Below are 12,528 nucleotides of genomic sequence, written 5' to 3'. Positions count from 1 at the left end.
GAAATAAAAGCGAAAGAGTAAATTATATGTGTGGCCACTCCTGAGATCTGACAGTAGGTTGACGACGTCAAAATCTACACCCACATTTACTGCTCTGTTCATCTTCAGTTTCGTGATTCGTAAAGATAGGCCATAAACAAGCAGCCGTTATTATATAGAGCAGTGGTTCTCAAACTTTTTACCTCTGAGCCACCCCGTAAGAACAGAAAACACTCTCAGGCCCCCAGCCTGTTTTTTTATCAAAATAGAAGTCATGGTATGTTTGACATTTCATTCAGATTATTTTGTGTTTTTCTACATACTATTTAGCAGTTTTCTTACTCAAAATTAAAGTATCACAATACTAGGCCTACAATAAAAATTAGTTTTAACACTTGCAATTAACCAAAATATGTATTGAAATGAAACGATATTTAACCAACAAGTATTTAATTTTTTTCTGCAAAGAAAATCAAACATTTAAATGTCAACTTTCATGGATGGGCCTGCTTTTGAGAACGAAGTTTATCAAAACGTGGTGTAATATTAGAAAAGGCCACTCTAACTTCTTTAGCAATATTTAGCCTTGAACGATGCTTTGACTTTATAGCTGCCAAAGCAGAAAAGCCTGTCTCGCATAAGTAGGTTGTTGCGAAAGGAATCAGGATTTTCAATGCGTTTTGGCTCAAAGTTGGGAATTCCTTGCCAATATGTATCCAGAACTCCAACAAAGACAATTCCTTAAATTTACTTTTTAATGAAGTATCACTACTGAGATCGGTGAGTTGTTCTTGCTCATTTACCTTCAGAGATAATGGCCTAGGAGCATTTTCGAATGGATTTTTAATCCAATTAAATTTACCAAAACCATTGCAAAAGTATTTTTCGAAGTGAACTTTCAACATTATGAGATGATCAAGTAGGCAGCTTTTTATGTCCATTGGAAGCACTGTCTTGTACCATTGGCACCAGAGTAGGGAACATGTCTAGCGTGTCACTTTCCATACTGTTTCTCCAGAGCTCTAATTTTCTCATGAATGCCTTCACTTTGTCATTCCAAGAAAGTACAGTTGCCTCATTCCCTTGAAGTGAAGTGTTGAGGATATTTAGTTTCTCAAATATATCTGTGAGGTAAGCCATTTTCAATAAAAAAATCCTTGTTGCTGAAACTGCCTGCCAGTGAGTGATTTTCCCCATTTAAAAACAGAACACCTCATGCCTCAACTTAAACATTCTCTTTAATACCTTGCCTCTTGAAAGCCACCGAGCATCACTAAAAGAACAACAGAGCAGTGTGTTCAGCACCCATTTCCTCACACAGCATTTTAAGAAGTCAAGACTTTAGAGGATTTTAGAGGATGCGGCTGCTGCCGAACTATCAACGCTGTCTCTGGCATACGCGTTTTATAATTGCCGGTAAAAAGAATAATTATTAGTTATTTTGAAATTCATAATAATTGAAGCCTGTACTCATCAAACGTTTTTCTATATGTATTTTTATTTTTTGTTATTTTTCTAATTGATTTATGGCAGTTTTAATTTTTATCTGTAGGAAAGTATGCTGCGCCCCCCCTGGGGGTCGCGCCCCACAGTTTGAGAATCACTGATATAGAGTATAAGATTAACGATCGAGAAGTATTCATTTAATTAGATAAACTTAACTTCAAGATTCTTTAGAAATATATATAGTACATAAATTCTTGATAATGTCTACATGTACCTGTATTTCATTTTCTGTAATGCCTGTTGAAAATCCAGAGGAGGATTTTGGTTAAAAATATTTCGCAAGTTCCACATCTTCTGTCTTTCCTTCCTTGTCAGTTCATTTTTAATAGTTCTTCTCAAGGGTTTATCCGGTCGCCGGATCACATCGGGAACCCTCGTGATGGACAGAGAAGGAACGATTTAAATAATGCGCATGTGAATTCAATTTTAGTAGCAGAATTGTGCGATATAATGCGGTGCACTCCGATGAATGACAATCGATGTTACGGATGAATTTATCGATTCAGTCTTCAAGGTCCAAAAGTAAGCAAAGCAAGAAACCGGCATGAAACTGGTAGCAAGCAGATCTTTCCATGCTACTTGCACGGTGTTGTACTGAGCAGATACACTCGTCATTGTAAACGCAACATAGGGTCATTCCACGTGAAGTTATCCATATAGGTCGCTCAGCCATTTTTAAAAGGCTTTATATTTTGTACACTTATTTCTGCGTATGTTCATACATCATACGCACTGTTATGGCGTGAGGGGGGGTGGAGGATTCTCTCCACCTCTTCTGCCATTCCTACTGTTGCGCCCTTGGGGAATGGCCAGTTGCAAGGCTAAGCGCTTGGTAATTGCCCCGTTAACTATCTCTTGGCTGTGAGTACGGAAGATCGGGGAAATAGAGGGTGTGACTTTGGTGTAAGTCATTAACACACACATCCCCCTTATTCGGTCTACTCTCGTCTACTAATATATACACTTATATACATCTCCTTTCGTAGCCGACAGTTGCCGGTTACGTACACAATATAATTTAGATAAACACTCGCTTGGGTTCACCATCCTAGCTCTCGTGGTAGTTCCTACTCAGGGCCTACTCTCTCGCCCTCTCTGCCCTAACCTTGTGAAATGGCACTTTAATAATATCACACTTTATAACCATTACTGATATGAACAGTTAAGACTTACTTGGTGTAGGAAGCTGATGGTGTCCCCTCACTTGGTCTGGCACGACCATGGCTCTGGCCCTCCTGGCCTCTGGCTGGCTACTCATTTAACATTGTCACTCGGATACATGGATAGATCGAATGATCAATTGATTGATTATAGACTGATCGTTGTGGATTCCGAAAGGTAGCTCCTCCAGTTGTGTTCGCTACTTTATAACCTTTCCTCTGCTGACTCCTGTTTTGGGGTAAGCTCCGCCCCTTAGTCGAGCGAATTCTCCCCCAAGGTCCGTCACTCGTTGGTCATCTCGGTAGAGAGGGTGAATCTCCTCATGCCGTCTCGCTGAGTTGACACTCTGTACGCCTTGGCCGTCTGTTCCGCGTGAATCAGCGGTGCTGTGCAATGTGACAATTTCTTACTGACATTGCTACTTCCTGCATTCTACTTCAAACATTAACTTCCTGTAACTGTGAACCCAAGATAACTTAATACATAAAAGTTACAAAACCAATGCCGAAATTTTACGGCATTACATCCCCCGCCGCAAAACTTGGAATATCCTTCCTGTCAAGGGGGGATATTACACTTGTTTTCTCTCCTTGAAACACAAAAACAAAACATGTACCCTCTTACATCAATGTTACATACATAATTTGAGCATAAGTTCTTGATTGTCCATTCCTTTCTTTTTCAGTCTTTCACTCCGTCCGTTTTATCACTGGAACACCTTAGTCTGAAAGCGTTCTGCGTTCACTGCTTCGCTGGGCTCCGGGTGCTCGAAAGGTGAGTACCGCCTCCTGATGTCTCAACAGCCTCACGCCGATTCTGCAACTGTTGTTAGGGAACCGGTCATTGGCTCCGCCCGCTGCCGTCCTCGGGTCGCCGTCTCAGGGGCGGCGTCGGTGATGAATCCGCCTCCTGGCGGCGCCGGGTGCTGCTTCCGCTACTCGACCTCCGTCGTGGGTAACTGGTCCGGGGGCTGTGGCACAACCACCCCTGGATCGCACGGTTCGACCTTGGACTCGGCCGTCCCGTTGGCAGTGTCAGCTCTCCGCTGACTCAGTTGCAGCCTTCTCGTCGTGGGATGACCTCCGTGTCTTTCTCGTCCCGTTACTCATAGGATAGCTTTGGGCGTCAACCACCTGCTTCTACCCTTGCAAGTGTCGCTACTCACACAGTCATGGATTTTACGCTGTTTCCTAGCATGACCTGTCTACTCAAACTTCCCGAATACCCAAAGTGTAACCCTGATTGGTTTCACAATTTACTCCTCCAAACGGTTGCCTAACTCTTCTAACCATCGGTGTCATTTCCCACACTCTTATTACCTATTCCTCCTGTTTGGGGGGGGGGGTACTGCTACTCTTTCCTCCAGTGCGTCGGTGAGCACTGTCCTAACCTTGATTCGTGTGTGGGTAAGGCTGCGGGTTGGAAATCATGTAGGTCCATCCCTTCGGTTCTCTCAGTGTTTGGGTACAAGGCGTACTGCCTCACTCATGGCCAATGAATACTCTTAGTGGGTGCACAAACAACTGCACGCTCTCCGAGTTTCAAGGCTGTTAAACCCATGTAGCCTTGGTCCAACTGTCTTAATTATCCCTACACAAAATTAAGAACATTTCGTGTGAAGGGTATCAAACTAGGAGTCTCCCGGTATGTCGTTACCAGGCCTACTTAAACCAAACTTCCTAATATGTCCAACGTTTCTATTAATTAAGTCTAATCCCTCTTTATAACGTCTACTTTTGTGAAATTTACGCGTGTTTCCACTTCCGGCCGTCTTTATTCTTTGTAGCTTCGTTGGCTCCGGGGCCGTAGTGAATAACGATGTCGAGTCTCGCTGGACACGCTTGGCTCCGTGGCGCGTAATGCTGGTGAGTCCTCACTCCCTCTCTCTGTTTCTTCGTCGGCGATCGCATTACTGCTGATCCCGCTGTTTGTTTCATTTGCAATCTGGCTCTCGTGAGCTCGTGAGGTGAATACCAGTGTGTCGTTGGAGTCTGGGGTATCGCTTCTCGCAATTAGGGGTCTCTGCTCCCTCATTCTGCGTCTGTTTTGTCCTCTCTCTCTCTCTCTCTCTCTCACACCTCTTCTCTTGACGCTCTCCACATTTTGATCTGTTCGACGTGGAGGTTTACCTCCTTGTGTCCGATCTGTACTCTGTAGATCATATCCGAGATCTTTCTCACTATTGTGTATGGTCCTAGCCATCTTGGTTCAAGCTTCCTGCCCTTGACCATCTGCTTGCGGTACACAACCTGTCCTGGGCGGTATTCGATTCTCCGTGCTCGCTTGTCGTGGCGAGTCTGCTGATCCCTCTTTACCCTTTCCAGCTGTTTTCTGGCTAACTGGCGGGCTTGCCATAGTCTAGCGGCAAATCGTATTACGCTTCCCCGTGCTCCAATTTCCTCTGCGTGCTGCTTCTGGTAGGCTTTTAATTCTCGATCCGCGGGTCCTTTCATCTCTGATCCGTACGTTAAGTGGTAGGGCGAATAGCCGGTGCTGGTGTGCGGCTGCGAACGGTATGCCCATAACACTAGATTCGGATGCTCGTCCCCGTTCGTGCCAGTTCGTCCCACTGGGGTCCGCATACATAGCCAGGCCCGCGTGGAGGGTGCGGTGAAACCTGTCCACCTGTCCGTTACTTTAGGGCCGGTATGGACTTGTAAATATCTTGTCCACTCCCAAAAGTCTACAGATTTCTCGGATTAAGTCCGATGTGAAATTTCGTCCTTGATCGCTCAGGAGTTTGTCACACACTCCGTGGCGTCTGAAAATCTGCATCGCCGGGGCGCTAGCTACTGTCATAGCCTCCTGGTCTGGAAGTGGCACTGCTTCTGCCCGCTTCGTGAAGTGATCGATGTACGTTAAGAGGTACCTGTTACCTCTCCTTGAAGTAGCGTAGGGTCTCGTAATGTCAATGGAAACTACTTCCCTTGGCCCTCTAGCCTCGGGTAGGTTACCCATGGGCGCTGTGGTCACGCGACCTGCCTTCAAACGGGCGCGCTGGTCGCAACTCAATACGTAGTCTTCTACGTCCCGGTGAAGGTTGGACCAATAATACTTCTTGCACATCCAGTGTTGCAGCTTTTTAACTCCAGCGTGCGCCGCATGCTTGGCGTCGTGGTGGTCCCGTATGAGCCTGCCCACCATCGTCTCGGGTATCACTAGCCGCGGTGTTCCTTCCGGTATAGGAAGGACCATATAGTCTTTCCGCTGGCTTAGGCCCTCCTTCACCTTTCTGCAAAACACGTCGAGTTCTTGTTCCGATTTCACCTCCGATCTCTTTACTTGTCCTTCCATCGTGGGGGTCGCGATGTGGCGAGACAGGGCGTCTGGTACACAGTGGTATTTGCCCGGTCTATGGAGTACCGTGTACTCGAATTCCGATAGGCGAAGAGCCCATCTGGTGGGTTTTGCACTAGGATCTTTCAATTTCAGTAACCAACATAATGCCCTGTGGGCAGTCACGAGCGTGAACTTGCGACCATACAAATAGCATCTAAACTGTTTCGTTCCATACACGACTGCCAACAATTCTTTTTCGGTAACTGACAGCTTCTTTTCAGCAGTGGTCTGCTGCCTACTCGCGTAACTAACGGGTCGTTCCTTCCCGTTTTTTTACTTGGGCTAAAACTGCCGAGATCCCATGGTCACTCGCGTCAGTATGTAGCCTAAATTCGTGAGAGGGATCCATGCTCGGGTAAGCGAGCACCGTATCGGAGCTGATCTCTACTTTCAAGCGACTGAACGTTTCTTCCTGATCCTTGTCCCACTGGAAGTTGTGGTCTTTCTTTGTCAATACGGTGAGGGGTCGACTGATTTCCCCCTAGTTTGGAATGTACTGTCCCAAAAAGACCGTACTTCCGTTACAGTGCGGGGTCGAGGGTAGTTTCGAATTGCCCTCTCCTTGTACTCACTGGGTCCAGCCCCTTCTCGGGTCACACAATGGCCCAAGTATTCTACACTGTCTTTCGCAAGATGGCATTTCTCTAAATTTAAAGTTAACTTGGCGGAACGTAGCCTCTCTAAGACTTCCCGCAAGCGTTCCGTATGTTCCTGTAACGTGCGACCAAAAACTAACACGTCATCCATAAAAACTAAACATGTTACTTGACCTAGTCGTAACAAAACTTCGTCCATAACTCGGGTGAAAGTGTATGGGGAACCTGCTAGTCCAAACGCCAATCTTTCGTACTGGTACGTCCCAAACGGCGTTGTAATCCCTGTGTTGGGTTTGTCCTCTGGCCGTATCTCAATGTGATAGTAGGCGTCCTTGAGGTACACAAATGAAAAATATCGATTTCCGTTTAGTCTGTCCAGGTTCTCTTGCACTAGAGGCATGCAGAACACTGGAATCTTCGTCACTACATTCAGGCCTCTGAAGTCTGCGCAGAATCGGTACTTAACCGTTCCGTCCGTACTTTTCTTCCTAATCAAGATCACCGGTGCGGCCCATTCCGTGGCGGCTTTCGTCAACACTCCTCGTTCCACCATATCGTCACTCTGGTTTCTCAGCTCGTCTCAAGCATACGCGATACGATATGGATTCCGTTTTACAGGCTCCGCCTCACGTGTATCAATTTCATGGGGTCCGAAGTCCGTGCGCGGAATTATCCCATTCTCCGTCTTTTTAAAGAGATCTTGATATTCGAGCAGAGCTGGTTTTATAACTCGTTTTTCCTCTGCTGTTAAGTGGCTGATATTCTCCTCTAGTAACCTAGGTACATTGGCATTTTGTTCCCTCACTTTGGGGTCCAGTTGTCGGGGGTACCTATCCGTTTTCAATATGTTTGGTCGGATGGTCGCTTCGTCGTTTGTGACGTCATCTATGAGGTCTGCTTCCGTGATGTCACAGACGTTAGCGATCTTTGTCCCCGCTTTCAACGTAACACTTTCTCTGCTGGTGTTAATCAGCTGGGCACTGCAGTCGGTAATTACGTTTGCACTTTGCTCCTCGCTGACGTTGCGTTCACGCGTCTTGCGAGTGCGATGTTCTATCAACGCTGTACTCGCAAAAACGCCGGAAACTGTCCGAGCCGTATAAACTCCTCGGAGCGGTATCTCCACCGGTTCGGAATGTACCCATCTGTTGAGGGATGCTTTCGGCACAGCTTTCCGTTGTTGATCTGTTATCTTGGCTCTTGTGACCAAAAGTGTTCTAGGTTCTAGGTGTACCGCCTGTGGCATCACTGCTTGCCACTGGTTGAGTCTTTCCACCTGCCCGTCTTCTGTTGACGATTCTGTATCACTGGGTTTGGCTGAGGCCTCCTTTATCTCGCCATCCACTAGTCCTCTTGACTCTGTGGTTTTGCGTGTAGCCGTCCTTGCTTCCTCATTTACATTTTCCTGAGGTCGCGGCTCCGTCCTTCTAACCGTTGACTTCTGAATATTCGCCTTCCTCCTTCCTCACGGAGGGTACATCAGCTTGACTGTCTGGCCGTCCAGGTTTATCTCTCCTGCGGCTATGTCAATGCGGGCGCCTAGCCCTCTCAAGAAATCTAGCCCAAAAATTCCGTCTTTCTGGATCGGAAAGGGCGCTACCACAAAATCGTGGGTGTACTGCTTGTCCCCAATGACGAATTCTATCCGTCTGGTTCCTTCAATTTCCAAGCCCCTAACCGCTTCACTAATTTCCATCGTGGGGTGTTTGGGGGTGTTATAGGCCCCCTTATAATGGCTTGGGATGCGGTAATAGTCATAAAAATAGAAAGAACTGAAGAAGACCGTATCCTGCGGCATGTAGCGGTAAATGGATTCACACTTAGAATAATCGTGTATTCCGAAGGAAGAGACAAATAGGGGGGCGAACGCCCTGTATGCCTTTGTTGCACTCGACACTGAAAGAGAGAGAGAGAGAGAGAGAACATTTCCATTGTCATTACAAGGTATAACTTTTATATATATTAATGACATTGTTATAATAGTGGGTTCCTAAATGCTGATCATGTTCTTCTGAAGATGGTCATCCCTACCGAAACATGTCATGGAAAATAAAATATTGAAATAAAACTATTATAAATCAATCACACTGGACTGTGCTACGAGTCATTTTATACTGTAAAATTATTTGTACTTCCATCCGACTGACTTACACATTCAAATGAAAATCTGCCGGGATAGCTCAGTGGGTATAGTGACTACGCTAGGGGCAGGACGGAGGCGTCAGATTTCTATTGCCAGTAGATCCATCCAAACTTCCATTTCCCATACGTCTTCATGGCGTGTTGCTTAATTATTAAAGCTCATGGATAACTTTACCGTTACCATTTAAATTAAACATTTAAAACACGGCGGTAACTGTAAGTACCACCTGTTTTAACACTATTTCTGCATTTCGTCTGCAGAAGGGATTTATATGTTTCGTGTATTTCTTGACTAAATAGTATTTCCAACACAGCATTTAGCGACTGGTCCTTGTAAAAGGAATGCAACTTCACTGTGAGCTATGAACTAACCATTAGTTAGATTAACTTCTGCGTCAAAGGTTCGTGTTTTCCTGCGAATTATCCCGCAACATACGTAGTATTCTCCCTTTTCAAGACAATGTATACGCTGTATAGCAACACTGCTCTTTGCTTGTATTCGAATCACATCGAGGATTGCGATATAGCGGCTGGGTTTTATCATGATTTTCATCTCCTCTAGTCGGACGTCGGGACTGAATCTTGCAATAAGCCGCGACAGCAATACTGTTGTTATTGTTACAGATTCACACTAATTATATCCTTTTCAGAGGAAGTTGTCTGCCTTACATCAAGTGCACAAGAGATTCGTTAAGAGTCATAAGTCATTGGCCTACAATTTTGTTTCGGCAAACTTAAAATTGCTCACGTCATTCGAGAGATGGTGTTACTTTCGCACCACATTTCCAATCGGACGCATCCCATCCACGTCCTCACGCCTTGTTTCCTTAAGGTTAATGTCAGTATCTTCACGTATTACTGACTGCACACGGGGTTTGCAATGAGAGTCGAATGGACTGGACATCTGACATTCGTAACTACAAATAATTGGAACACCTTCACTGTTCTATAGCGTCTAGAAATAACTACAGCCTTAAATATCTGTTATATTCTCACCTCAGTAATTGTTGTAATGGCTTGCGCAAATTCCGAGCCGGCTTGTCCCTTCAGATATTGCCTCGCGCTCTGTCGCTTCAGATTCACGTCACGTGTGCTGTTTGTACTTGAAATCAGGCGAGGGGGGGGGGCGTGAAGCAAAGCTACTGTTACGTTGCGTAACAGGGGCTGCCCTGCCGTTGCGTCGTGGGGGGCAAGTGTTTAGTGTCTGGTTGGATCGCAGAAGGGAAACCTAGTGTGACGTCACAGTGCCACGTTGCCGGGAATTGTTTTACTGTCGCGCGTCACGGTGTCAACGATTTAGACTTTTAAGCGTAATGTAATAATAGTTTACTTCTACCAAGTAAAATTTTCTATAAATTTATAACGTCTTATAGACTTTTTACATGTCCCGCACATATCATATGTATGTGACTGCCCTAACAGTATCTGATGGAGAGCGTGTAGTTATGCAACACGCACCTCCTTCTGGTCTTCTGCTGTTTTTTTTTAATGCAAATAATCGCTTGCTTGGAGACGAAAAATAGAATAAAGGAACACAGACACCCCTTAACTGCCTTATCCATGTGCTGCAACACGAAACAGGAGACGTAGGAAGGCCTGGGAGTGAATGTACAGACAGTTTAGTTCTTGGGTCTCTGATTTAGCTGCAAGCAAAAAATTACTGAGGAGGAAGGAAGAGGATTATATGACGTTTGGGGCTGTTACAGGCCGACTTATAATGGTTTGGGAAACGGGAAAAAGTCATAAAAATAGAAATAACTGAAGAAGACCGTATCCTGCGGCATGTACCGGCAAATGGATTCACACCTAGAATAATCGTATGTCCCGAAAGAAGCGGCAAATAGGGGACGAACGTCCTGTATGCCGTTATTACACTCAGCGTTAACGTGAGTAAGAAAGTGCCATTGTTGGGACCGCCTCATCACTGCAACTGTTACAGCCATGTTTAAACAAATATAGCTAGCCAAGCATATGCATGTCTCTCGCCTCACAAGACAAGGCCAGCATTTGTGATTCCTGCTTCACGAGGATTTTTAACGCGTATTTCTTGAATAAATAATATTTCCCAACACAGCATTTAGCGACTGGTCCTTGTAAAGGGAATGCAACTTCACTGTGAGCTATGAACTGACTTTTAGTTACATTAACTTCTGTATCAAAGGTTCGTGTTTTCCTGAGAATTATCCCGCAACATACGTATTTTCTCCCTTCTCAAAGAATGAGTAGACATCTGTATTGTCTGCATAATTCTACAATCTGTATCTGTAATATGATATCGTGAATATTTTTCATTTAGAAAGACAATACTGAAGTAAGAACAGTGCTCGAGAAGTCTGTAACTTTAAACGATATTCAAATGTTTGGAGGTCCGATACATCATCCGAATTACTTAGTCAGTTTGCACTGTGACTGCGCAGCGGGAGATGTGCTTTCTAGAGATCTGATATTTATTTGGTTCCTTATGGAGTTTTGTCCTCAGTATTCAGCAGAGAAATGACTAACATTGGAAGAAGGATCTTCACGAATTTCGTAGCGAATATCTTAAGTTGAAGTATCGATGTGAGTATTTACTAACCCCAATTCAAATAAAGATATACACGTTATTAGTAACTGAAAAACTGTCTTACTGGCGCTTTTTAATTTTTCAGGGCAGTTTCTTCGTGAACCAACTTACTTCGCAAGTGTGGGTCCGGAGGTGAGGTTCCACGTGGTTCCCTCAGTCCACCCAGGTGAGTGCTGGTGCCACGATCGCTGCCTTGCAGTCTGATATTCAATTATCATTCTACCATCTGACGCTACGTATTTTCAGTACTGAAAAAGTGTCGTTAAAACGGCGGCAAGAAGGAGTTTATGAAAATATTTAGATCTGAGAGGTGTAAAAAGTAGGCGAACACTTCAGGTTATCAAGTAAGCATTTTAAGGAACTTGGTGATTTGTACAGGTCCCCTAGTGTAGCTAGGGGAGTGGAATGCAAGAGGCTGTGAAAGTGGCTAGGGCAGTGGAGGCAAGGAATTCTTACAGAATTTTGGTGGGTGTATGCCTTAGGACGCCGGTCACGGTAGCCGAGCGGTCTAAGGCATGCACTGTCTTCGCTCGCTCGGAAGCCGGGATCGTGGGTTAGGATCTCACTCAGGGCATGGATGTTATGTGGGCGTTTCTCTGTGTTTGTGTACAGGTAGTGGCCTTGCAACGAGATGATCACCCGCCCAAAGAGTCCTACCGAAAGTCTAAGATCTAGTAAACCGAAGTGAAACGGAGAGTTTCATAGAGGTAGGCCTAGGCCCACGTTAGGGTTGTAGCGCCAATGGAAAAAAAAATGCCTTAGGAAGTACTAAGTTTCATTAAGATAGGTTGAGCCATTAAGAAGTTAATTGCTGGAGGAATACACATACATACGCACACGAAGGTGACTTCATTTACCTACTTTTATCTTTTAAAAATAAGGTAGTAGGCTAACTATTTCAGAAATCCCGAAAACAAGGAACGGAAATCGCACTGTAACCTACGTAAAACTATATCATATATATAAATATAATTATATAAATATAATATATCTAGACCGACACAGTTTTACGAAAGCAATGCGTGAGCCGTCATTAAGAATAAAAAAGAACAGACGGAGCAGACTCTTGCAGCTATAACGCTCGAAACCTGCACGCTGGAGGTGTTGGGTTCGAATCTCGACCTGGATATCAGCTGTCCGGACTGAGATATTTCATACTTGTTCTTAGTCCCTATAAGCAAATGCCACGATGGTACCTCGATCAGAGGAAAGACTGCTTCCTTCCTAATCCTTTCCAGTTAA

General features: G+C 44.9%; 1 long non-coding RNA gene across 1 annotated transcript; it reads left to right on the top strand.

Annotated features, from left to right (window-relative positions):
- Nucleotides 1–3,178: 3,178 nt before the first annotated feature.
- On the top strand, nt 3,179–11,726 carry LOC117283175. The gene is made up of 3 exons (XR_004514190.1): nt 3,179–3,420; nt 11,372–11,452; nt 11,665–11,726. It is a non-coding gene; the product is annotated as an uncharacterized LOC117283175 (long non-coding RNA).
- The last annotated feature ends 802 nt before the right edge of the window (nt 11,727–12,528 follow it).

This window comes from Cryptotermes secundus, unplaced genomic scaffold, assembly GCF_002891405.2.
Source record: "Cryptotermes secundus unplaced genomic scaffold, Csec_1.0 scaffold1760, whole genome shotgun sequence".
Classification (NCBI taxonomy): Eukaryota; Metazoa; Arthropoda; class Insecta; order Blattodea; family Kalotermitidae; genus Cryptotermes; species Cryptotermes secundus.
This window is presented reverse-complemented; position numbering and strand designations above follow the sequence as displayed.